The 25014-nt window shown below is 44.6% G+C and overlaps 1 protein-coding gene across 7 annotated transcripts in view; it reads left to right on the forward strand.

The window, feature by feature from the left end:
* Positions 1–25014, forward strand: part of CSMD3 (CUB and Sushi multiple domains 3) — a 2007504-nt gene that overhangs the window by 1372526 nt on the left and 609964 nt on the right. The gene's annotated exons all lie outside the window — the stretch shown is intronic.

A 25014-nucleotide genomic window follows, 5' to 3' on the forward strand; every position in this document is an offset into this window, starting at 1 on the left:
GTGCGTGTTTTGCCAAGGACTGTGTGTCCGTGTGGAGCATAAATGTGCCCATATGCTCCACCCATAGACATGTCCGTTTTTCTCCAGCATCACGGGTGTCACACAGACTGCACACGGACCGCACGGATGTGATCCGTGTGACACGCATCAGAGAAAACACACGTGTTAGCCCATTAGGGCTAAAAATCCAAGTACCCCAATATTTTAGTTTCAAATAATTTTATTTAGTTTCAGCACAACATATTATTCAAAATATACATTCCCCCACCTTTATGGGGTTTATTATAAATTCATTATTTAGAACAGAAAATCAAATAGCAAAGAGGAAAACCATATACAGATTAGTGCAGTAGGAAAGGAGTGAGATAAAGAGAATAGACTAAGCTAGAGATTATAGAAGGGGGAAGGGGGGTTTAGCGAGTATTCACTTCATAATACCAGGTTTAAAACTATCTACCGGACTGCCTTTCGGAGTATAGGTGACTCACAGAGATAAGTGCAATGTTTGTGATAGATCATTACCAGGATATTGATGAGAGTCCACCCTCGATGTCCATATTGCATAGAAGCTTTCCAAGTTGTCTGATCGTGTTGTATCTATATATTCATATAGCATTATTTTATCAGTTATCAGTACTTTTTAGTCTAATAGTTTTATCAGTATTTATTAGTCTATCCCTAACTGCTTGGATCGATAGGTGGGGAGATTTCCATTTAGAGGCAAGGTGGTTTTGCCGAAATAGTGATGTAACGTAGGAGATGGATAGATTTATTGGGTAGTCCCACTGATTTATCTCCTAGTAGGACAGTAGCCGATCCGAGAGAGATATTACTACCCAAGATATTGTGGATGAGTTGCTTTTAATTGTACCAGTACCCCAATATTTTAATGACTTTTAGCCTTCTCTAAAAATATGGGTAGTTCATACTTTAAGTAAATAAAAAAAATATAATTGTTTTTCTGTCTGCCTAGTGAGGTCTGATATTCTTAGAAGTACACTGTATATCTTGTCCATAAAAAAATATTAGTTCATAGATGTACAATGACTGACCTTTGATGATTTGATCTCAATTCTCTTCATAGATTCACAGATCTCTGGTTTGCCTTGTTGGTAGCCCAAAGTTGTTGGATCAGCGCTTTAGTCCTAACTGCCCGAATCGCCAGTGCCTCATCTAAGTAGTAGACTACAATGATAACATTGATTATTAATCAGAAGAGGCGCCGGTCATTCCAGCAGGTAGGAGGTGGTAGGAGATATGTGGTCTGGAAGCGATGGACTACCAAAGTGGCTGCTGGAAGAGCCTACTGTAAATCTTTTTGATTATCTCTAATTTCCATTCCTTATGGATGTTCTTTATAGTGAGTGAAAAAAGGAAATACTGGTATATGAAGAATAGAAAAATGTGTTTTCAGCTCACCCAAGGTAGATTAGTTTCCCAGGAGTTCAAATAAATCAAGGTGGTGCACGGAAGGCTGAACGTCAGTGATTCAGTGCAGATCAAAGGCAAAAAGAGGTTTTCCAGCAGCACGTCTGGTAATATAAAATCAGTCTTTATTCCATAGTTTATTAAAAATTGGACATCAATGTACAAAAGAGGGGGGCCATTTCCTCATACCCCTGGGGTTTAAGAATTGCTTATGTGTTTCGGATATATTGTCCTTATTCATAGTCCTATGAACAAGAAAAAAACCAAAATGCTATCAAACACCCATTGGTGAAAAAGTGAAAATTCTTTATTCAAGAAAGGTGCAAGTGACAGCGTGTTATATACAGACAACATATAGCGGGCGCACATTCCAGCAAAAAGTAAATAACATTTGTGAAAAAACAGTACACCATTATGAGTCACCCCAATAATAGCCCCCAACCAAAATAAACACTATAAGGCCTCTGCCACACTCATGTGAAAATCACGCACGTGCCGAGAGACACGTATTTCCCCTGCGTGTTGCGTGCAGGTAAGTACGTGTCTCTGGTACGTGCGGGACACGTGTGTTCTACGTGTGCTATCCGCGATAGCACACGTAGAACCGGTAATTAACATACTCACCTGGTCCTTCCTAATGTCCGCGCTGCTGTCCGTGGTGCTGATCCTCGGTCTCCAGCCCTCCCGTCTCTCGCTGCTGCTGCTGCCAGGCAGTGAAGTGAATATTCTATGAGATTAATGAGCGGCGGTCGGCAGCAAGAGGCAGCAGCGGCAGAGACAGGAGGGCAGGAGAAGGTGAGTAAATGTTTGTTTTTTTTTTCACTGACACGTGTGTTTTCTCCGGCGCGTGTCACACGGACCGCATCCACACGACACCCGTGTGGTACGGGTGCGGGCCGTGTGACACCCGTGCTGCGGGAGAAAACACTGACATCTCAGCGCTTTGAAAAACGCACACACGTACAAACGCACACGGACACACGTTCCGTGTGGTTTTACGTGTGTGGTTGCTTCTACAATAGGGTAGCATTGCTGAACGTGTCTCTGTGCCGCCGGTACGTGTAAAAAATGACAAACACGTGCCAGCGGCACGGATGTGTGTCGCAGGCCTAAGGGGCACTTTGCACACTGCGACATCGCAGGTGCGATGTCGGTGGGGTCAAATTGAAAATGACGCACTTCCGGCATCGCATGCGACATCGCAGTGTGTAAAGGCTGGATGATACGATTAACGAGCGCAAAAGCGTCGTAATCGTATCATCGGTACAGCGTCGGCGTAATTCATAATTACGCTGACGCAATGGTCCGATGTTGTTCCTCGCTCCTGCGGCCGCACACATCGCTGTGTGTGAAGTCGCAGGAGCGAGGAACGTCTCCTACCGGCCTCACTGCGGCTTCCGTAGGATATGCGGAAGGAAGGAGGTGGGCAGGATGTTTACATCCAGCTCATCTCCGCCCCTCCGCTCTGATTGGCCGCCTGCCGTGTGACATCGCAGTGACGCCGCACGACCCGCCCCCTTAACAAGGAGGCGGGTCGCCGGCCACAGGGACGTCGCACGGCAGGTGAGTGTGTGTGTGAAGCTGGCGTAGCGATAACTTTCGCTACACCAGCTATCACCACATATCGCTGCTGCGACGGGGGCGGGCACTATCGCACTCGGCATCGCAGCATCGGCCTGCGATGTCGTAGTGTGCAAAGCCCGCCTTAGAGTGAATCTGCATAAGGAGAACCAGAATGTCAAAAGAATATAGGGACCAATAATGATCTTACAATCAAAGGCTGAGTGGAAAAGCCTATTATGCTCTCCTATGCAGCCAAAATAGACACTATAGTAAGTAAATATACATAGGGAGAGACAAGGATATCAAAAAAGATATACGGACCAATAATGATCCCATATTTGGAGACAGAGTGGAAAAGCCTTTAGAGCTCACCTATGCAACCAAAATAGACACTATAATAAGTGACTATACAGAGGGAGAGACAAGAATATCAAAAAAGATATCAGGACCAATAATGATCCTACATTTGGAGGCAGAGTGGAAGAGCCTACAGAACTCACCTATGCAAGGTCAAGGTTGAGAGTAATAGCGGGAATGGTGTCCACCCTATAGTCCTATTGGTAAAGTATATTATCATAGTATCATAGTATCATAGTTTTTAAGGTTGAAGGGAGACTCTAAGTCCATCTAGTTCAACCTGTAGCCTAACATGTTGATCCAGAGGAAGGCAAAAAAAAACCCAATGTGGCAAACAAGTTCCAATGGGGAAAAAATGTCCTTCCTGACTCCACATCCGGCAATCAGACTAGTTCCCTGGATCAATACCCTGTCATAAAATCTAATATACATAACTGGTAATATTAAATTTTTCAAGAAAGGCATCCAGGCTCTGCTTAAATGTTAGTAGTGAATCACTCATTACAACATCATGCGGCAGAGAGTTCCATAGTCTCACTGCTCGTACAGTAAAGAATCCTCGTCTGTGATTATGATTAAACCTTCTTTCCTCAAGACGTAGCGAATGCCCGCGTGTTCCAGTGGCAGGCCTAGGTGTAAAAAGATCTTTGGAAAGGTCTCTGAACTGTCCCCTTATATATTTATACATTGTGATTAGATCCCCCCTAAGCCTTCGTTTTTCCAAACTAAATAACCCCAAGTTTAATAACCTGTCTTGGTATTGCAGCCCACCCATTCCTCTAATAATCTTGGTCGCTCTTCTCTGCACCCTCTCCATTTCAGCTATGTCCTTCTTATATATCGGTGACCAGAATTGTACACAGTATTCTAAGTGCGGTCGCACTAGTGACTTGTACAGAGGTAGAACTATATTTTTTTCATGAACACTTATACCTCTTTTAATACATCCCATTATTTTATTAGCCCTGGCAGCAGCTGCCTGACACTGTCCACTAAAGTGAAGTTTACCATCCACCCATACACCCAAGTCTTTTTCTGTGTCTGTTTTACCCAGTGTTCTACAATTAAGTACATAATCATAAATGTTATTTCCTCTACCCAAGTGCATGACCTTACATTTATCTACATTAAACTTCAATTGCCACTTCTCAGCCCAATCTTCCAATTTACATAAATCTCCCTGTAATATAAAATTATCCTCCTCTATATTGATTACCCTGCCGAGTTTAGTATCATCTGCAAATATTGAAATTCTACTCCGCATGCCCCCAACAAGGTCATTTATAAATATGTTGAAAAGAAGCGGGCCCAATACTGACCCCTGTGGTACCCCACTATGAACTGAGACCCAGTCCGAGTACGTACCATTAATAACCACCCTTTGTTTCCTATCACTGAGCCAGTTTTTAACCCAGTTACTAGTGATGAGCGAGCATGCTTGTCACTACTCGGTACTCGCACGAGTATCGCTGTACTCGGGCTGCTCGGCGGGGACCGAGTAATCTCGCGATACTCGTGCTGTACTCGTGGTCTTCATTTCTGCATGTTGGCGCTCTTTTGAGAGCCAGCCCTCATGCAGGGATTGGCTGGCAGACCACTGCAATGCCACAGCCCTGTTAGTTGTGGAATTGCAGTGATTGGCCGGCCTGCACAGCGTGACCGAGCCTTTATATCGGCCGGCGCGCTGTGCTCTGCTCACAGCTATTCAGACAGTCAGTGTAGGGAGAGTGTCGCTGATTCAGGGAAAGCTTTGCGGCCCTTTATAGCTTTTTCAGTTGCAGGGCTGCAAACAGTGTGACCAAAAGTCCTTCTCAGGACTATTCTAGTTGTATACAGGCAGGCAGGGTATAGCCAGGTCGGAGTACAGTAGCAGAGTCCTTCTCAGGACTATTGTTGCTATATACAGGCAGGGTATAGCCAGGTCTGAATACAGGCTAGTGACCAAAAGAGTCCTTGTCAGGACTATTGTACCAGTATACAGGCAGGCAGGCAGGCAGGGTAGTGGTGACCGTATACCAGCCTTCATCATATCTGGGGCTGGTGTACACAGTGTAAAACAGTCCAGATAGTGTCTGACTTGTCTGTAATTGTCGCTCCCCAAAAAAACCTGTTAGGTTATTATTGCGTCCGTGCTTGGTTTTTAAAACCGCACGTGTGTGCCTGTTGGTGGCAGCGTACAGGTGCACTTGTGTGCAATTTCCACACACTTTGATATAACGCACAAGTAGTGAATATACACGTCAGCAGTGCACAGCATTGCAAAATGCGCAAGGGCATTGGCAAGGAACAAGGAAGTGGACGTGATGGTGGTGCAGGCAGAGGCCGAGGTCGTGGGCAAGCTCTAATTTCGCCACAACAAAGGGCCACATCTAGTCGCTCGCACGTCCTGTCCCAAATTCTTGGGGACCGCAGCAGTACACCGCTCTTGAACCAAGACCAGTGTCAACAGGTTGTTAGTTGGATAGCAGATAATGCTTCCAGTCAGATTGGCACCACCACAAACACTCTGTCTTCCACACGGTCAAGTGTCAGTAGCCGTGATACTGCACCGCACATTTCTGAACCTGATCCTCCTTCCTACCACCAGGCTGAGTACACGTCCTCCTCGGACATTAATGATCCCACACTTGGACACTCGGAAGAGCTGTTCACGTTTCCATTCACACATTCTGGCCTCTCGCCAGCTCATATTGAAGTGGGTCATGAGGAGATCGTCTGTACAGATGGCCAAATATTTGAGCAGCCACGTTCTCACGAAGTTGGCAACGTGTCTCAACAAGTGGTGGACGATGATGAGACACAATTGTCAGCAAGTCAGGAGGAGGAGCAGGGTGCGGAAGAGGAAGACGACGTGGTGGATGATCCAGTAACTGACCCAACCTGGCAGGAGGATATGCAGAGCGAGGACAGCAGTGCACAGGGGGAGGGAGGCGTAGCATCACAACAGGCAGTAAGAAGCAGGGTGGTGGCCCCAGGCAGAAGTCAGGCAACCGTTCCCCGGAACAATACGACGACACAAGGTGCCTGTACAAATGTTAGGTCTTCCCGAGTCTGGCAGTTTTTTAAGTTGGATCCAGATGATTCAAAAAAGGCCATTTGCAACACCTGCCGTGCCAGCATCAGCAGGGGTACCAAAACTAGCAGCCTGACCACCACCAGCATGATCAGGCACATGTCAGCCAAGCACCCGACTTTGTGGGAAGTACAACAGAGTCGAGGAGCAGTGCTTGCTGATGTCACTGCTACGTCTTCGCTGGTTGTGCATGCGAGCCAATCCTCTGTCCATGCTGCCTGCGAACAAGCCTCCTCCACTCCTGCACCTGCAGTTGCCTACGCAGAAAGAACACCATCATCAAGCACGTCCTTGTCCCAGCGCAGCGTTCAGTTATCCATTCAGCAAACCTTTGAACGCAGGCGCAAATACACTGCCAACACCCCACATGCCACAGTTCTAAATGCTAACATTTCGCGACTGCTTGCGCTGGAAATGTTGCCTTTTAGGCTGGTGGAGACTGAAGCATTCCGTGACCTGATGGCGGCAGCTGTCCCACGTTACTCGGTCCCCAGCCGCCACTATTTCTCCCGGTGTGCCGTCCCCGCGTTGCATAACCACGTGTCACAAAACATCACACGTGCCCTGAACAACGCTGTTTCATTCAAGGTCCACCTAACCACAGACACGTGGACAAGTGCTTGTGGGCAAGGCCGCTACATCTCGTTGACGGCACACTGGGTTAATATTGTGGAAGCTGGGACCCAGTCTGAGCGAGGGACGGAACACGTCCTTCCCACACCAAGGTTTGCAGGCCCTACCTCAGTCAGTGTTTCACCCACACTCTACAGCTCCGGAATGTCATGCTCTTCAGCCTCCTCCTCCTCCTGCACATCCTCATCCACTGTGCCCTCCACACCAGTCACAAGCTGGAAGCACTGCAGCACTGCCTCGGCGAAGCGGCAACAGGCTGTGCTGAAGCTAATCTGCATAGGTGACAAACCCCACAATGCAGAAGAGCTGTGGACAGCTCTGAAACAGCAGGCAGATCACTGGCTCACACCTCTGAACCTAAAGCCAGGAAAGGTCGTGTGTGACAATGGCCGGAACCTGGTGGCGGCTTTGAGGCGAGGCCAGCTGACACATGTTCCATGCGTGGCCCATGTGCTCAACCTCGTGGTTCAGCGGTTTATAAAGTCATACCCAGAGCTGTCTGATCTACTGGTAAAAGTTCGCCGCCTGTCTGCACATTTTCGAAAGTCACCTACTGCTTCAGCCGGCCTTGCCGGCTTTCAGCGCCGTTTGCATCTTCCGGCTCACAGACTGGTGTGTGATGTCCCCACGCGTTGGAATTCAACTCTGCACATGTTGGTCAGGATATGTGAGCAGAAGAGGGCAGTTGTTGAGTACCTGCATCACCTAAGCCGTCGGGAAATGGGTCAAACTCCACACATAACACCTGAGGAGTGGAGATGGATGTCAGACCTATGTACCATCCTCCAAAACTTTGAGGACTCCACCAAGATGGTGAGTGGTGATGACGCCATTATTAGCGTCACCATACCGCTACTCTGCCTTCTAAAACGGTCTCTGCTGAAAAACAAACATGATGCATTGCAGGCGGAGCGCGATGAGTTGCAGCAAGAAACAGTAGTGGGTGTGGGTGATAACACACAGCCCAGCCTCGTCTCATCACAACGTGCAGTGGAGGACTATGACGAGGAGGAGGATGAAGACATGGAGCAACTCTCCGGCCAAATTGAGGATATGACATGCACACCAGTCATATCCTCGGTTCAGCGTGGCTGGCCAGAGGACAGGGTAGATGAGGAGGAGGAGGAAGAGGAGGAGGAGGAGGAGGACAGCATGTTCAGTCATCTTGTTGGTCAGGCTACTGAAGTCCTGGCTGTTAAGAGTCTGGCGCACATGGCTGACTTTATGGTAAGCTGCCTGTCTCGTGACCCTCGCGTTAAGAACATCTTGGCCGACAATCATTACTGGTTGGTAACACTGTTAGACCAACGCTACAAGGAGAACTTTTTGTCTCTTATTCCCGTGGAGGAGAGGTCAACCAAAATGCAGCAGTTTCGGAAGGCCATACTCACGGAAGTAGGCAAAGCATTCCCCTCACAAAACGCTAGCGGCATAGGTCATGAATCAGTGGACAACCGAGGCGTACAGCCGAGAGAGGCACAAGTCCAATCCGCCAGAGGTAGGGGAACAGTCTTTAAGATGTGGGACAGTTTTCTCAGCCCCTCACGTACCACAGCCCCTGAGGTGCGGGGTAGTGCCACAAGAAATCCTAAGTTTGCCCAGATGCTGAAGGAGTACCTTGCAGATCGAACAACAGTACTCCGACATTCCTCTGTGCCTTACAATTATTGGGTATCCAAGCTGGACACGTGGCATGAATTGGCTCTCTACGCCTTGGAAGTCCTGGCCTGCCCTGCTGCTAGCGTTTTGTCAGAGCGTGTTTTTAGTGCCGCAGGTGGAATCATTACAGATAAACGCACCCGCCTGTCAACTGAAAATGCTGACAGGCTGACTCTGATCAAGATGAACAAGGGTTGGATTGGGCCAGACTTCACCACACCACCAGCAAATGAGAGCGGAATTTAAAGTTTGCCATGTACCTCCACTCACCCATGGGTACACACTTCTGGACTTTGGATAATCGCTGGACTCCTCCTCCTTCTCCTCATGCGCCACCATGATGATGACCGTTACAAATTGCAATACTTAGGCCTTTGTTTCAGGTATACCCCCAGTGGTAAATTTTTTCGCCCATTCTTTGCAGAATGGACATTACAACGACAGGAGACCCGCTCCTTTGCAATGGGAACAATGTTTTGAGGCCCTCATGCACGTTTCTACCCAGGGACAACGTGGAGCCTCCCAATTTTTGGCTGCCCTGCCTAAGGGCTATACTATAATACACCCACTTCCTTAAAATGGACACTTAATGTTTTGAGGCCCTCATGCACGTCTCTACCCAGGGACAACGTGGAGCCTCCCAATTTTTGGCTGCCCTGCCTAAGGGCTATACTATAATACACCCACTTCCTTAAAATGGACACTTAAGGTTTTGAGGCCCTCATGCACGTCTCTACCCAGGGACAACGTGGAGCCTCCCAATTTTTGGCTGCCCTGCCTAAGGGCTATACTATAATACACCCACTTCCTTAAAATGGACACTTAATGTTTTGAGGCCCTCATGCATGTCTCTACCCAGGGACAACGTGGAGCCTCCCAATTTTTGGCTGCCCTGCCTAAGGGCTATACTATAATACACCCACTTCCTTAAAATGGACACTTAATGTTTTGAGGCCCTCATGCACGTCTCTACCCAGGGACAACGTGGAGCCTCCCAATTTTTGGCTGCCCTGCCTAAGGGCTATACTATAATACACCCACTTCCTTAAAATGGACACTTAATGTTTTGAGGCCCTCATGCACGTCCCTACCCAGGGACAACGTGGAGCCTCCCAATTTTTGGCTGCCCTGCCTAAGGGCTATACTATAATACACCCACTTCCTTAAAATGGACACTTAATGTTTTGAGGCCCTCATGCACGTCTCTACCCAGGGACAATGTGGAGCCTCCCAATTTTTGGCTGCCCTGGCAAAGGGCTATACTGAAATAGACCCACTTCCTTACAATGGGCACTTCAGGTTTACAGGCCATCATGCACGTCTCTACCCAGGGACAACGTGGAGCCTCCCAATTTTTGGCTGCCCTGCCTAAGGGCTATACTATAATACACCCACTTCCTTAAAATGGACACTTAATGTTTTGAGGCCCTCATGCACGTCTCTACCCAGGGACAATGTGGAGCCTCCCAATTTTTGGCTGCCCTGGCAAAGGGCTATACTGAAATAGACCCACTTCCTTACAATGGGCACTTCAGGTTTACAGGCCATCATGCACGTCTCTACCCAGGGACAACGTGGAGCCTCCCAATTTTTGGCTGCCCTGCCTAAGGGCTATACTATAATACACCCACTTCCTTAAAATGGACACTTAATGTTTTGAGGCCCTCATGCACGTCTCTACCCAGGGACAATGTGGAGCCTCCCAATTTTTGGCTGCCCTGGCAAAGGGCTATACTGAAATAGACCCACTTCCTTACAATGGGCACTTCAGGTTTACAGGCCATCATGCACGTCTCTACCCAGGGACAACGTGGAGCCTCCCAATTTTTGGCTGCCCTGCCTAAGGGCTATACTATAATACACCCACTTCCTTAAAATGGACACTTAATGTTTTGAGGCCCTCATGCACGTCTCTACCCAGGGACAATGTGGAGCCTCCCAATTTTTGGCTGCCCTGGCAAAGGGCTATACTGAAATAGACCCACTTCCTTACAATGGGCACTTCAGGTTTACAGGCCATCATGCACGTCTCTACCCAGGGACAACGTGGAGCCTCCCAATTTTTGGCTGCCCTGCCTAAGGGCTATACTATAATACACCCACTTCCTTAAAATGGACACTTAATGTTTTGAGGCCCTCATGCACGTCTCTACCCAGGGACAATGTGGAGCCTCCCAATTTTTGGCTGCCCTGGCAAAGGGCTATACTGAAATAGACCCACTTCCTTACAATGGGCACTTCAGGTTTACAGGCCATCATGCACGTCTCTATCCAGGGACAATGTGGAGCCTCCCAATTTTTGGCTGCCCTGGCAAAGGGCTATACTGAAATAGACCCACTTCCTTACAATGGGCACTTCAGGTTTAAAGGCCCTCATGCACGTCTCTACCCAGGGACAACGTGGAGCCTCCCAATTTTTGGCTGCCCTGCCTAAGGGCTATACTACAATAGACCCACTTCCTTCCAATGGGCACTTCAGGTTTACAGGCCCTCATGCACGTCTGTATGCAGGGGCATTGGTGAACCTCACAATTTTGGACTGCCCTGGCAAAGGAAAATACTACAAAGACTCACTTCCTCAAAATGGGCACATTAGACTCAAGAGGCCTTCATGTACGTCTCTTCTCAGGGACATCGGAGTGCCACACAATGTTTTCACGTAAAATCTTTCATGTATTAATCTCAAAAAGTAACATACACCAGCTCTATCTCACTATTGGGTATGTGCCCTTAACATTTCCGCCATGAAAAATCATTTTGGGGTCATTTTGGAAGGTTTTCTGGTGAGTCCGTAAAAATGGCGTAAAACGCGGACAAAATTGTTCACAGCTGTGACTTTTCAGTGATAAATGCTTCAAGGGGTCTTCCCCATGCTGTTGCCATGTCATTTGAGCACTCTTCTGAGACTTTTGTGACATTTTTAGGGTTTCTCCATGCTGCCGGGGGGTCATTTCACAAAAATACTCGGGTCTCCCATAGGATAACATTGGGCTCGTTGCTCGGCCCGAGTACACGAGTATCTTGGGAGGCTCGGCCTGAGCTTCGAGCACCCGAGCTTTTTAGTACTCGCTCATCACTACCAGTTACACATATTTTCCCCTATCCCCATTATTCTCATTTTATGTACCAACCTTTTGTGTGGCACCGTATCAAAAGCTTTTGAAAAGTCCATATACACAACATCCACTGCATTTCCCTGGTCCAGACTTGAACTTACCTCTTCATAGAAGCCGATCAAATTAGTTTGACAGGATCGATCCCTCATAAACCCATGTTGATACTCTGTCATAAGGTTATTTTTCTTGAGATACTCCAGTATAGCATCTCTCAAGAAACCCTCAAGGATTTTACCAACCGTAGAGGTTAAACTTACTGGCCTATAATTTCCCGGCTCAGTTTTTGTCCCCTTTTTGAATATTGGCACCACATTTGCTATGCGCCAGTCCTGCGGTACCGACCCTGTTATTAAGGAATCTGAGAAGATTAAAAATAATGGTCTATCTATCACAGAACTCAATTCCTGTAGTACTCTGGGGTGTATGCCATCCGGGCCCGGAGATTTGTCAACCTTAGTGATTTCGAGGCGGCGGCGTACTTCCTGCTGGGTTAAGCAGGTAATATTCAAGGGTAAATTTATGGTATCACTGGTCATGTCATCTTCCATGGCATTTTCTTGTATAAAAACCGTAGAAAAAAAGTCATTCAGCAGGTTGGCTTTACCCTCATCCCCTTCCACCATTTCACCAAGACTATTTTTAAGGGGGCCAACACTATCGCTTTTCAGTTTTTTACTGTTTATGTAGTTAAAGAATATTTTAGGATTATTTTTACTTTCTCTCGCAATGAGTCTCTCTGTCTCAAACTTAGCTAACTTAATTTGCTTTTTACATATTTTATTTAATTTTCTATAATTATATAATGCCTCATCACTACCTACCCTCTTTAATTCTTTTAAGGCTTTCTGTTTTTCTTTTATTGCTTCCCTTACAGCTCTATTTAGCCATAGGGGTTTCCTCCTATTTCTAGCATGTTTTTTCCCATAGGGTATATTTTCTGCACAAGCCCTATTCAGGATGCTCATAAAAGTCTCCCATTTGCTTTGTGTACTTGTATTACTTAGTACATCATCCCAGTTTATTGCACTAAGATCATCTCTCAACCGTTTAAAATTTGCTTTCCTGAAGTTTAGTGTCCTTGTAGCCCCTCTACTAGACATCTAACTAAAGAATACATGAAAACTTATTATTTTGTGATCACTATTCCCCAAGTAACCCCCAACTTGTATATTTGATATGCGGTCTGGCCTATTGGTTAGTACAAGGTCTAGTAGTGCTCCCCCTCTTGTGGGGTCCTGTACCATTTGTGAAAGGTAATTATCTTTCATTGTTATCAAAAATCTATTTCCTTTGCTGGAACTGCAAGTTTCTGTTCCCCAATTTATATCAGGATAGTTAAAGTCCCCCATAATAATTACCTCTCCGAGATTCGCTGCTTTATCAATTTGCTTTATGATGAGATTCTCTACCTCTTCCATAATATTCGGCGTCTTATAACACACCCCTATCAGTATTTTATTATTCATTCTCCCCCCCCCTTATCTCCACCCATAGGGACTTTACATTCTCAGTACCCTCACATATGTTGTCACGCAGGATGGGTTTTAAGGATGATTTTACATATGGACACACACCTCCCCCTCGCTTATTTGTACGGTCATTCCTGAATAGGCTATAACCCTGTAAATTAACAGCCCAGTCATAGCTCTCATCCAGCCATGTCTCTGATATCCCCACTATATCATAATTTTCTTCCAACAATATTAATTCTAATTCCTCCACCTTATTTGTGAGGCTTCGGGCATTAGTGTACATGCACGTTACGTATGACTCTGTACCTGTATTCCTGCTTACTGTATTGACTGTCCTAACCCTTCCCCCCGTACCACCCCCAATTTCATTACTTGTGCCCTGGTCACTATCTGCACTACATTCCCCTTCTATAAACCCTACCTACATTCCCCTTCTATAAACCTATTACCAGAAGTGCTGCTGGAAAACCTCTTTTTGCCTTGGTATATGAAGAATGTTGAGCTAAATTAAAATTATGTACCATATTTATTTTAATTGGAATGTAATAAAGTGGTCCCTTATAAGTACAATATGCACCGAGATGTACCTATCAATACAAATGTGGTTGTGGGATCATATGGGAAGCACAGAATGAAACATACTGATAAAGAAAGCCTTGTGTTACAAAATAATCCAATGAAGTCTATGGCGTGCTACTGGCGAAACGCACATCCTGTAAATCAAGGCTTATCAGTACTAAATGAAGGACTCTATCTGAATGCCTCATTGGCTTTTAGTGTAATACATCTGATGCAAGATGGGCTGACAAAGCTACACTGAAATTATTAAGAAAATGTTTCTAATTTATACCAGCACACATTTTGTCATACAACTAAAAAGTTGAGGGTCACATTTAAAACATTTAAAGGTGGTACATGTATAAATATCTCATGAAGATTAGGAGAAAAACAGCAGCTAGAACATCTTGTCGGATAAGATTTGTAGCTTATTTCAAAATCATTATGTTGATGCCCTCGGCTGCGATAAAGGACCATGCCTCTTAAACGTGTCAACGTGCCGGATTTTTAACGCTGTTGATATAGAGTACTATTTTCTTCTGAAAAGATGTGCTCCTTCTAGATTTCCTCTAATCTGTGTTGTGGAGTTTCGACAAGACCACCAATCATTCACTGCATGGTTGTAGCTGAAGATTATTCCCAATGTAAATGCTTAATCATACGAAGGATGGTTTTAGCTTATTTAATGCACTTATGTTTTAATTTCAGGATATGTACAGTAAGTATCACTATAAAAGATTGCAAGAATCTTTTGAGACAAAAGACATGAAAATCTCTGTTGAGTAGTTAGGCCAATTATCAGGCGCCTCATTTGGACTTCCCTCTCAATGTAAACTAATAGTGTACAAGGTAGACATTTACAGGGTTTTATTAAAAAACGTGTTTAAAATATTAAGTTTAACATAAATTATACAAAATACTTATATTTTCAGATATCTACTTTAACGTTAAGTTCTGGCAACTCAACTTCTGAATTGTGCTTGACACAAAACTGTTATGGCAATCAGCCAAGCCACGTGCCCAATGAATGTTCATTGACGGAGGGAGGACAGATAGTCAGCTCTCACAGAAATTTGAGGCCCCATCTGAGCATATTTATTGAAAAGCTCTAACATGTTACTTAAAGGGAGCCAAACATCAGGATTTTTATGTATAAGGTGCAGCCAGTGCAGTACTGGCACTATCAGGCACAGTGTGTACATACCATCAGGGGGCAGCTCGGGTGTTTAGGCAGTGAAATCCAACTTTGTAAAGTTTAAAAATTCGTGCACTTTTTGATTGACGTATGCACCACTCTCCTAATGTCCGGGCGAGTTATGCACATGTATCCCCACCCCACCCCCTGTTCCTCCCTCTCTCTGGTTGTATTCAAATTTCTCTCTTCAGAAACATGGCGGCGGAGATGGCACCTGCGCATAGCGCTTATCTCTGGCGCCATGTTTCTGAAGAGAGGAGAAATTTGAATACAACCAGAGAGAGGAAGAAACAGGCATTAGGAGGGGGAGGGGGGCGGGGATACACGTGCATAACCCGTCCGGACATTAGCAGCGAGGTGCATACGTCAATCAAAAAGTGCTTGATTTTTCAAACTTTTAAAAGTTGGATTTCACTGCCTAAACACCCAAGGTGCCCCCTGATGGTATGTACACACTGTGCCTCATAGTGCCAGTACTGCACTGGCTGCACCTTATACATGAAAATCCTGATGTTTGGTTCTCTTTAATACACTCCAACATTATTAGTTACTTATCAATCCTCACATAATGATTCAAAATAATTGGTTACATCCTTATCTGTGTATTATGCTTTCATATTTCATATATTGACACCTTCAGTCCAGCGTTTTGTCCTAAACTGTGTACATGTGTCACTGAGGGCTATGGGGTACTCAGTCCCCGGCTCTATATGTACAGGGATGCTGTGTCACAGTTGTATAATGACTAATGCCCGGTTCCGTGACCCTCGGGACACTTTTTAATGGGGAATATGTACAGGGGAGTGAAAGACTTTGTATTGTGACGCCACTTGTGGGTTGCGGTTATGGTGATGGATGCTCTGAAAGTAAAACCTATTTTATTTGTAAATTCCTTTTTCAGTTAATATAATATCAACTTTTCTAATATACTTTAATTAGAAATTCCCTACCGTTCCCTCATTATTTTATATAACTGCTTTAATTTTTGCTTTTTTTTTTTTACTATTTCATCTGATGGAGCTTTGTTTGTGAATCCCAGTGCATGCTGGGATGGCTGGGGTTTTTTTCAATGCACACAGATGAAGTCTCTTGCTGGCTTATTGTTTCTACACTAAGCTGGCAAGGGAACTCGCTGTCACTATGCATATTGCATAGTGACACAAGCTACGAAGAATCTACATAGAAGGAAAACTTTTACAAATGCAAATTGAATTAAGACAGCTGGAGTGACAGTAATGGAGAGCTAGTGACAGAATCAACTTACTGAGCATACTTTGGAATTAACAACCAACGCATGTTCAGCAGGGCAAGGACGGTATCGGCACCCCAAATAGGCATCACTGATGATGCATTGTTTAAGTGAGGGGGCAGAAGCTGTAGCCATGGCTGCAGTCTCTGCTCCCTGATGACGCTTCATTTCACTATCCCATGATACATTGAAAGGAGTTAAAAAAATAGATAAAAAAAACAGAGTAGTTAGGGAATGGTTGGGAATTTTTAATTAAAGTATAGTAGAAAATAAATTAGATTATGGCATTAAATAGGTTCAAGATTACAATAAATTTTACTTTCGGATCACCACTTTAGATTTTCTGTTATGTATACGTGACATTCGATCTTCAGATACTTAAAAACTTATCACTAAGGTACCAAAAGTAAAAGGGATGGAAAATTTCAAATCTGCTGAAAACCAGAAAGCTGGTGCACTTTTCCCCATCTCTTAGTGAAGAGCAATCTCTTGATACATTTTCATTGATTTTCTAGGATATAAATCTGTCTGATTCATGGCATAATATGAGCATTGCAAATTAATTCTGCATTGGTTATGGATGAAACAGTGTGTAACAACCTCCTATCGGGAAGTGCATATTTGTTCTCTAGGCTCCGGTCTGTACTGCCTGGTGGCATTACTTATTTAAGCTATACGCCTCCTTAACGCTCTTTTACATTTTTTGTTTGCACACCAGTGAGCTTGCTATTCCAGCTGTGTACAAATAAGCAGATGTTTGTAGACTCAGATTTTCATGATGTTCTTGTATGTCTCCACTTCAATGAAAGTCTAGACCTTTAAAAGAAAATTATAGCCTTTTGCTGTAAGTAGGCAACTAAACAAGTGAAAAATTAGATGTATACATCGACCAAGGCTCGTCTCCAGAATGGCCAATCATCTGTTTGCTGTTAGAAATTTCCTTTGGCATCTTGACTTATGTGATTGTATTAATCCAAACATTATTGAAGTGTAACCAGTAAAACATAACTTTTATTTATCTTATAATAAAAAACACTTATTAAAAACATAGAAGGCATGAGAAATTAAAGGGCTTATCTAAAGGCCCCATTACACACAACGACGTATCTAGCGATTAAAAAGTTTAGCATAGACAAACAGGGGAAGAAACCATATTGTATTTTCATCCTAGTGGATAAAGTCACAGTCCCCAATAATCGGATATCTAGAATATACTCCAAGATGAACTATAGAATTCGTGCAAAAACACGTGTAGGAGATTCATTCAAGTTTATAAAATATTAAATTTTTATTCAACATCAAAAACGATAAAATTCATTTTCCATAAGGTGTAATTATAATATGAGGTAAGGTGGATTCAAAACACACCTATCCACCAATAAACCACCCACAATGGCCCATCAGCATCTCAATAACAGTATATATCTAACCAGTGCAAAAAGCAATAAGGAGCACCATGTAGTTGCACAATCACATTATGAACAGCAATGTTTGAACTTACCCATGGTGTCACAGCAAAGAGCCTAACAGTGGTGGTTAAGAGGTGGGCAGGTGAGTCTCCTTCAACCCGGACGCGCGTGTCGCCAAAGCTTCATCAGCGGGGTCATGAAGCTGATGAAGCTTTGGCGACACGCGCATCCGGGTTGAAGGAGACTGACCTGCCCACCTCTGAACCACCACTGTTAGGCTCTTTGCTGTGACACCATGGGTAAGTTCAAACATTGCTGTTCATAATGTGATTGTGCAACTACATGGTGCTCCTTATTGCTTTTTGCACTGGTTAGATATATACTGTTATTGAGATGCTGATGGGCCATTGTGGGTGGTTTATTGGTGGATAGGTGTGTTTTGAATCCACCTTACCTCATATTATAATTATACCTTATGAAAAATGAATTTTATCGTTTTCGATGTTGAATAAAAATGTAATATTTTATAAACTTGAATGAATCTCCTACACGTGTTTTTGCACGAATTCTATATGACGTATCTAACGATATATTATCGCCGGGGTCACGGCGTCCGTGACGCACATCCAGCATCATTAGCGATGTCATTGCGTGTGACATGCACGATGGAAAATACTCACCTTATCGTCCATCATTGACACGTCGTTCATTTTCATAAAATCGTTGATTCTTGAGGACGCAGGTTGTTCGTCGTTCCTGAGGCAGCACACATTGCTACGTGTGACACCTCGGGAATGACGAACTACAGCTTACCTGCGGCCGCCGGCAATGAGGAAGGAAGGAGGTGGGTGGGATGTTACATCCGCTCATCTCCGCCCCTCCGCTTCTATTGGATGGCCGCTTAGTGACACCGCTGTGACGCCGCATTAACCGCCCCCTTAGAAAGGAGGCGGTTCACCGGCAACAGCGACGTCGCTAGGCAGGTAAGTACGTGTGATGGCTCCGAACGATTTTGTGCACCACGGGCAGCGATTTGCCCTTGACGCACAAACAACAGGGGCGGGTGCTTTCACCAGCGATATCGCTATCGATATCGCTGCGTGTAACACCCCCTTAACAGGTATATTGCTATATCAGTGCCCATAGAGTGAGACCAAGTTTATCCACAGATCATTTCTAAAAATATCTACAATTATTTAAAAAGATAGAACCAAACCATTGATAATCTTGTAATGGTATTTTATCAAGTTTTAGGCCTGTTTCACATATCACTGAAAAACACAGACGTTTTTCACTGACGTGTTAAAAATGCTTATGTCCCTCCATGTTCCATGATTCATGGCACACATATGTTCTCCATGTGCTATCCATGATATGTGATCCATACTCTGTGATTGCACATGGAGATAAACGCATATGCCCCCGTTCCTGCTGTCCGTGGTGCTGAACGCTTCAGCTCTGCAGTATCCGGTTGCAGCTGTCTCTCACCTCTGCAGCTACTTCCGGGTCAGCTCTGGCTCCATACATGAATATGCGTGTCATAATAAGCCAGTCAGGAAGCTGCAGACAGCAGAGGCTGCACAGACCTTCTCTGGAGACGGGTGAGTTGAAAATGTTTTTTATTTTCAATATACGTTTTTTTTTCTGGTACATCTTTCATGGACCACACCATAGTGTGGTCCGTGGGACATCAGTGATGCCAGAAAAAAACGGGCTTGTCTCTGTGCGGCAATCACGGACATGCCTATACGCTGCATGGAGACAAATGTGAAAAATCACTGATGTGTGAGCAAACCCATTGATTATAATGGGTCTGCGTATGTCCGTGATTCTGGAACGTATAAGACCTCCGACACACATCCGTGCCGCCGGCACGTGTTTGTCATTTTTTACATGTACCGGTGGCACGGAGACACGTTAAGCAATGCTACCCTATTGTAGCAGGCACACACACGTAAAACCACACGGAACGTGTGTCCGTGTGCGTTTGTACGTGTGTGCAGTTTTCAAAGCGCTGACATGTCAGTGTTTTCTCCCGCAGCACGGGTGTCACACGGCCTGCACCCGTACCACACGGGTGTAGTGTGGATGCGGTCCCGTGTGACACGCGCCGGAGAAAACACACGTGTCAGTGAAAAAAAAAAAACATTTACTCACCTTCTCCAGCCCTCCTGTCTCTGCCGCTGCTGCCACTCGCTGCTGACCGCCGCTCATTAATCTCATAGAATATTCACTTCACTGACTGGCAGCAGCAGCAGCGGGAAGATGGGAGGGCTGGAGACCGAGGATCAGCACCACAAACAGCAGCGCGGACATCAGGAAGGACCAGGTGAGTATGTTAATTACCGGTTCTACGTGTGCTATCGTGGATAGCACACGTAGAACACACGTGTCCCGCACGTACCAGAGACACGTACTTACCTGCACGCAACACGCAGGGGAAATACGTGTCTCTCGGCACGTGCATGAATTTCACGTGAGTGTGGCAGAGGCCTAAAAAAAAGCACATATGTACCAGAATCACTGACGTGTGAAACAGGCCTTAGTGGAATAATGCGCCATGAAAAGAGTGACCTCTTAAGTTGACTTTCTTGAAAGAAGAATTAATTAAAAATTATAAGTAAAAAGTGGCCTACTGTATCAACCTACGTAAAAGCAGTAGTTATGGCAAGAGACAGCCAAAGGAGTAGTTTTACTTTAAATTTAGCAGATTAAAATATTAATTTAACAGAATGTAATTACAATTAAAGGGAACCTGTCAGCAGATTTTTCCCTATTAAACCAAAAATATTACCTTCTGCACCTCCTGGGCTGCATTCTATGAAGTTGCACCTTGTTGCTGGCCCCCTTTTCAGACCTCAAAAATAACTTTATAAAATATTACCTTTTCATATGTAAATTAGTTTAGTTGGCCAGATAGGCGGGCTCTATTTCGCCTTCTGTCTCCCCTCCTGCCGCTGTTCGATGTCCCCCAGTCTTGATTTGCATGGATGATGATGGCCCCGTCATCCTCCATGCTGATGCCAAAGTCTTGCACAAGCACAGTTAGCGGAGGCCACTATCACTGGCCTGAGCAGAAACTATCCCTCTCGCACGCCGGTGATGTATTTGCGCAGGCTCGAGATTATGGGCAGGTATTGGAGGATGATGGGGCCGTCATCATCCATGTAAATCAAGACTGGGGGGCGGCGAACAGCAGCAGGAGAGGAGACAGAAGGTGAAATAGAGCCCGCCCATCTAGCCAACCAAACTAATTTTCATATGAAAAGGTAATATTTTATAAAGTTGTTTTGGAGGTCTGAAAAGGGGGCTAGCAAGAAGGTGCACCTTCATAGAATGCAGCCCGGGACCTGCAGAAGGTGATATTTTTGGTTTAATAGGGAAAAATCTGGTGACAGGTTCCCTTTACGTTACAGTTTCCAATAAAGTAGTAAAAAAAAAATAAGAAAAATTACAACATGCGTAAAAAAGCTTAGTATCCAATAATGGATGGGTAGATTATAAAGATAATCCAACACATAAACCTTGTTTTCTTTCTCTGAAGTTTTTATCATTTTGCGGAAAAGGGCCCATGTGCAAGTGGAAGAACAATACATTGGCCCTTTCAGCCCAACAGCTCATCATAATGCACAATTCCAACTCCTTTTGGAGGTAGAAATAGGCGCTCCAAGTTAAACCAATCATATGATATATGCGCCCCTGCTTTTAAGACTATATGAATCTTCACCTATTTTCAAATGATATGTTAAAAAATAAGATATTGCTCCATTTGTAGGTATATTTGTGGTTCAAAAGTCTAAAAAAAATGAAAATTATATTGCTGCTAGTAATAAGGAAAATTGATTATATGCAAATTAAAATCCTGTCTAATGGCCACAGCCAAATTCAAAACATTTGTGATTTGATTTGTGTGAGTCACCAAAGAAGTGTCCACTGTCATTTTACACAAAGCAGAACAATGCACAGGCTTCCCCAATATGCCATACAGCTCTCACATCTGATGGTATAGCTAAGTTAGGGGTGCTTCACACACAGCGAGCTCGCTGCCGAGATCGCTGCTGAGTCACGGTTTTTGTGACGCAGCAGTGACCTCATTAGCGATCTCGCTGTGTGTGACACTGAGCAGCGATCTGGCCCCTGCTGTGAGATCGCTGCTCGTTACACACAGCCCTGGTTCGTTTTCTTCAAAGCCGCTCTCCTGCTGTGACACACAGATCGCTGTGTGTGACAGCAAGAGAGCGACAAATGAAGCGAGCAGGGAGCAGGAGCCGGCGTCTGACAGCTGAGGTAAGCTGTATCCAAGATAAACATCGGGTAACCAAGGTGGTTACCCGATATTTACCTTAGTTACCAGCCTCTGCAGCTCTCACGCTGCCTGTGCTGCCGGCTCCGGCTCTCTGCACATGTAGCTGCTGTACACATCGGGTTAATTAACCCGATGTGTACAGCAGCTAGGAGAGCAAGGAGCCAGCGCTAAGCAGTGTGCGAGGCTCCCTGCTCTCTGCACATGTAGCTGCATTACACATCGGGTTAATTAACCCGATGTGTACTGTAGCTAGGAGAGCAAGGAGCCAGCGCTCAGTGTGCGCGGCTCCCTGCTCCCTGCTCACACAGCTAAGCGGTGTGCACTGGTAACTAATGTAAACATCGGGTAACCATACCCGATGTTTACCTTAGTTACCAGTCTCCACAGCTTCCAGACGGCGGCTCCGTGCAAGCGCAGCGTCGCTTGCACGTCGCTGATGGCTGGGGGCTGTTCACTGGTCGCTGGTGAGATCTGCCTGTTTGACAGCTCACCAGCGACCATGTAGCGATGCAGCAGCGATCCTGACCAGGTCAGATCGCTGGTCGGATCGCTGCTGCATCGCTAAGTGTGAAGGTACCCATAATCAGGAGGGATTATCCTTGCCGTATAAAAGCAAAGGCAGAGGAAGCCATTTTGTATAGAATCTGGATAATGAGAGGACATCACAGCTCATCAGTAGACATAAGGCAAGGAAGCTTTAAAACATGGAATTTACATTATAGGTAACTTGTAACGTGGAGAAAAGCAGGCACTCACTGGTAAATGGAGTTTGTAGGGTTTATTTTTCAAGCATATAGGGGAGGGATTAGGATATGGTGCATCACATCCCTATCTCTCCCCTATATGCCTGAAGAATAAACCCTACAAACTCCCGGTGAGTGCCTGCTTTTCTCCACGTTAGAAGTTAAAACGTATCTTGAACTTTGCGGAGCACCATGATGGGAAGGAGATACTCTGGAGTAATCGTGGCCACTGCAACAGGTGACTAATGAGAACCGGCCTCCATAACAGCAACAGCCAGCGTTTGTGATGGTTAGCCATGCAAAACGTAGAATTGTGCCTAGTTGTTCCTTCTTTCATAGACATACATTATAGGTAATGTGTGTGACAGTGAAGAATAGCTAAAATCAGTTTACCCAAAGCAAGATATATTATGATAATATTTAACTTGAACAAAGGACCGGCACTCCTAATCTTCTGGAATTTATAAGAATTTATTCTATAGAAGGATACAGGCGTAAATTACGCGTTTCGGCTATTAGTGCGCCTTTTTCAAACACCTAATAGCCGAAACGAGTAATTTACGCCTGTATGCTTATATGGAATAAATCCTTATAAATTCCAGAAGATTTGGAGTGCCAGTCCTTTATTCAGGTTATATACAGTGGATGCCTTCCTCGGACACGTGTACCTTGGATTGAATGTAGACTGGAACACTTGTTTCTGCATAAAATATTTATTCACTCATATAGCGCTATTGATTAAACAGCGCTTTACATACATTGGCAACACTGTCCCCATTGGGGCTCACAATCTAAATTCCCTATCTGTATGTCTTTGGAGTGTGGGAGGAAATCAGAGAACAAGGAGGAAACCCACGCAAACACGGGGAGCACATACAAACTCCTTGCAGATGGTGCCCTTGGTGGACTTTGAACCCTGGACCCCAGTGCTGCAAGACTGCAGTGCTAACCACTGAGCCAGCATGCCACCCACTTTGACATTACTTGTATGAGGCTGCCTTTGTGTTAAAGATCTTAAAAAGTTTTAAAATCCTAGGAAAATCATTCTACATGTAAAAAAATTCCAAAGGCCAAAATTATGTTTTTTGGTCGTCGCAAGTTTTGCGCAAAATACAATAATCGGCGATCAAAACATCTGCGCAAAAATAGTACCATTAAAAACGTCAGCTGGAGACACAAAAAATAAGCCGTCATTGAGCCATAGATCCCGAAAAATGAGAAAGCTACGGGTTTGGGAAATTGGCGCAAAACGTGCACCATTTTTTTGGACAAACTTGAGAATTTTTTTTAACCCCTTAGATACATGTAAACCTATACAAGTTTGATGTCTACAAACTAGCACCAACATCAGGCATCACACCGACACATCAGTTTTACGATATAGTGAACACGGTGAATAAAATATCCCAAACACTATTGTGTGATCACACTTTTTTTTCAGTTTTTCCACACTTGGAATTTTTTTTTGTTTTCCAGTACACTATATGGTAAAACTTATGGTTTCATTTAAAAGAACAACTCGTCCTGCAAAAAACAAGCCTTCATATGGCAAGATTGACAGAAAAATAAAAAAGTTACGGCTCTCGGAAGAAGGGGAGCAAAAAAAAGAACCGGAAAAACAGAAAACGCCCGGGGGCTGAAAGGGTTAAAAACTCACAAAGTTATATACTGTATTTAGTTGCACAGAAGGGAAAGGAAAACAGTTAACCCGCGCTGCCGTGTGGGATAAGAAGATGATCACCTAAAGATAAAATTGTTAATTATTGTTCAACGCGTTTCACAGTATTGAAGCTCCTTCTTCGGGAACCAAAATCACGGGTGCATCAGTGATTTAGTTCCTGAAGAAGGAGTTTCAATACTCTGAAACGCGTTGAACAATAAATGACAATCTTATCTTCAAGTGATCATCTTCTTATTCCACATGGCAGCGCGGGTTAACCCTTTACCTTCTCCCTTCCGTACAATTGATTAATCTAAAGGGTCTGCAGCAGCCGTTGGGGACTTGTTTTTTGCTCTTACAGTAGTTGTGACTCACACAACTACCCAAGGTGAGTGATTCCTTGTAATTATGTTATTCTAGTACTATCAGGATAAAACCCTATTTGTGCGTTTTTATCTCTTCCAGCAATTTAATTAAAAGTTATGTATTTGCTCACTTTAAAGGATGCCTAAAAGAGGACTGTTGATATTTTAAATTTAAAGACAACCTGACAGGTCTCTCGTGCCCCCAGAGACACCAGTAGATGTATCAAC

Source organism: Anomaloglossus baeobatrachus, chromosome 6, assembly GCF_048569485.1.
Source record: "Anomaloglossus baeobatrachus isolate aAnoBae1 chromosome 6, aAnoBae1.hap1, whole genome shotgun sequence".
In the NCBI taxonomy this organism is placed as follows: Eukaryota; Metazoa; Chordata; class Amphibia; order Anura; family Aromobatidae; genus Anomaloglossus; species Anomaloglossus baeobatrachus.